Below are 3,351 nucleotides of genomic sequence, written 5' to 3' on the forward strand. Positions count from 1 at the left end.
TTATCGTCTGAATCTGTTAGGCTGCAAAAGAGCAGGTGTAGGAGAGGAGACGAGGAGGTAAGGGTGGAGGAGAGGAAGTAAGGGCGCAGTCACAGAAAGTTTGACTCCACACGAAGCAACGCTGCGACTTTACTCGCTCCAGGAAGTGAATGTTTTATTCTCGTTCGTTCCCAGTGGAAATGAACGAGAAGCGAAGGTTCAGGCACTGAAACGTTAATGTGTGACCAGGCCTCATGACAGACAGGAGGAGGTCAGGAAGGAAACCAACAGGAAATCAGACTCGTTTCAGCTCAGCTTTCCTTGACTACTCGGTCTTCAGAGGCCACGCCTTCGTACAACGAGTTCTCTGAAGGATGTGTTCCCAGAAACATCTAGTGAGCATTAGGAGGTCGGGGGTCAGAGGTCACAGCACCGACACAACTGATTGGATGATTAAAGTGTGGAACCGTTTCCATCCAGCTTCACGAATCTCCATCATCAGCAGTTTTAACGATATCACCCCGAGAGCGCGACTCATCGACAGCAACGCGCCGGCCGTTTCACAACCGCTACAGAGAAGACGAAAATACACAGAGATCAGATAAACGGACGGAGCAGCGTTATGCAAGCTCTGCTGAGCTGAGAGGGGAGGACAGGACGATGATGGACGGCCTGCAAACTCTGCACAGACCCCCCCTCGCTCCTAATGACCACCACCGCCTCACCCACAGAGGCCATTCACAGTTCTAACAGATCAGCTCCTGTTCTTTCAAAATAAAAGCAGCTGAATTGACTGTGATCAGCTCGTGTTTGCTGTGAACTCAGTGATGTAAAGAAAAGCGTCACTGGATCACGTGACACGGAAGGAAACTTAAAAAGATCAAGTTTCTACATGAAGTTCTGCAGAATCTGATTTCTCTGATTCCATGGATTTCTGAAGCCGGAAAGACACGAAACACAAAACATCTCGGTTTTCCTTTACGTGTGAGTGTCACTGCATGCCACTGTCATACCTGTGTGTGTGTGTGTGTGTGTGTGTGTGTGTGTGTGTGTGTGTGTGTGTGTGTGTGTGTGTGTGTGTGTGTGTGTGTGTGCATCACTGTTGGAATTTCCAGTATCTGTGTGACTGACAGATGCTTTAGAACCTGCTGCTGCTGAACCATAGAGAACTATTTTTCCACCGTGACATTGTGGAGCGTTCACACCTCTGTGTCTGATCAGATCTGGTCCAACCTGCACCGAAAACACAATAGAAAGAGAAACTGCACGCACACACACACACACAGAAACTGCAGCTTCATGATGAGTGTGGACCTGCCGCTGGTCGGAGGCCAGGAATGCTCTGGCTGCAGGTTTAAAACAACAGCCAGTGACAGACAGCGGCTCTTCTGGCTGTAAATCTCTGTCATCGGCAGCATTATTGATTCAACACAAACCAGCACAGACCAGAGGAGCCTCTCACGGGTGGGTCTGCGTCATCCTGCAGGTGCGCTGTGTTGTTTTAGAGGTGCGAGGAAAAACATCTAATCACTTATAAATCACCAGCGCCTTAATTTTGAGACATTAGTGTAATTATGGTAAACACTGCCTGAGCTCAGCTGGTGTCAGGCTCCTGGCGGATCACACCCCCAGGTATCAGGCTTTGATTCAAAGACTCTGGGTCAACTCTGGTCCCAGTGCTGCCCCCTGCAGCTGGTTTTCAGCTCACATCAGGTCCTTGAAGCAGAGCAGAATCCTGCAGCTGCATATGAACCAGACCTGGACCACCAGAGAACCGGGTCCGGAATCAGTGGGTTGAAAACACCACCAACGACATACTGATGACCAACAATCAATTACCTGTTGCAGGAATGTGAGGAAGCATTAAGGAGCCTTTGAAATGAGACAAGGTGACGTCAGCCTCTGAATTCACACACATCTTTTGTCGACAGACTTTCAACCACTTTCTCCAGAGAAATGGAAATGAAAGAACTCAAGATCCACTCCCTCCTTTAATATTTGACATTATCAGGTCACATCTGCTCCCAAGTCAAAAGCTTTGGTTTAAAACTGAACAGTTTCCTCTTGGTCTCCAGAACATTTCAGCACTGACGTCCTGATCCACGCCGTGGTCACTTCCTGTATTGATTAGTGTAACGCCATCCTTAAACTGCTGCGACGACTCCACATCATCCAAAACTCTGCAGCTGTATTTAGAACCAAGGTTATTCTGTTGACCTGTGAGACGTCTGCATTCATCATGTGATGAGAACCGACACCTGACAGCCAATCAGAGAGTGTGTAACAGAATATTAAGACACGGAGTCAGACCTCTCCTGACAGCTTTAGAGGAGGTGATTAAAAACAACCTCTTCACTGTCGACGGAGTCTCAGCCGGCGGAGGCGTGGTCAGACGCCCCCCTGGTCGGTGGCGTTATGCAACCGGCTGCTCTCAGGCCGCGAGGTCGACCTGGAGCTGGACCTCGTCAGAAAGCAACGCTGCGTCTGCTGCTCGCCGTGCAGACAGGTGACCTGAGCAGGAGCACGCTCAGATCAGTAACAGCAGTCAACCGTCAGTGTGGGTGGGGTTGAGGAGGTGGGGACAACATGTCAGTGAAGTATTTATGGGATTTGTTTATGAGATTATCATGAGAAGACGGGGAGCGGGGGGGGCTGACGAGCTGCAACACGCATCCCGCCGCCTTTAATTTTCACACCTTGTGCAGATTTGGTGTGTTTGTTTACTCTGTCTGCAGCAGAGGAGGGACGGGTGGAGCTGGGATCAGACACAGTGAAAGTCATGTTCCCACTTTTTACCTTTAATGTTCTCACCTGTCCTGCAGGACGTCTGGAGCCTGAAGGTTTAGACTCTGATTCAAACAGATTCAAATCAGAAGCAGATTCATGACGGACGAACGTTACGTCCTGATCCTCATCTGTCGTCAGTCTGAAAGGTTTACGCCTCCTCCACAAACGTAACCTTGTGAGAATCTATTCTGTTATCAGGAGCATTTCATTAGACTCTGGGGGCCCCATGCAAAAGCAACCTGGGGGCCCCTACATTGACCTGAAGTTGTTTTCAATCGAGCCTCTAAAAGGATAAAGCTTTTAGCAGAACGTGACATGGGGTCTCTTTGGGGGGTTTCTGACCTTGGTGTCGTTGCAGTGTCCTGTACCTTACTGATGTTTAACACGGTTCTCATTGGATTGTTGCGATGGATCAGCTGTGCTCCGGGGGCCCCTGTCTCATTTCAGGGCCCCAGACAATTGCATGTTTAACCTACCCTGATGTAACGGCCCTGTCTATGAGGGAGGATCTAGAGGGCGTGTCTCAGGTGTGAGAAGCGACTGTTCGTTAATAACCTCTGACGGATGTTAGCGTAGCTGCTGCTG

This window comes from Hippoglossus stenolepis, chromosome 1 (genome assembly GCF_022539355.2).
Source record: "Hippoglossus stenolepis isolate QCI-W04-F060 chromosome 1, HSTE1.2, whole genome shotgun sequence".
In the NCBI taxonomy this organism is placed as follows: domain Eukaryota; kingdom Metazoa; phylum Chordata; class Actinopteri; order Pleuronectiformes; family Pleuronectidae; genus Hippoglossus; species Hippoglossus stenolepis.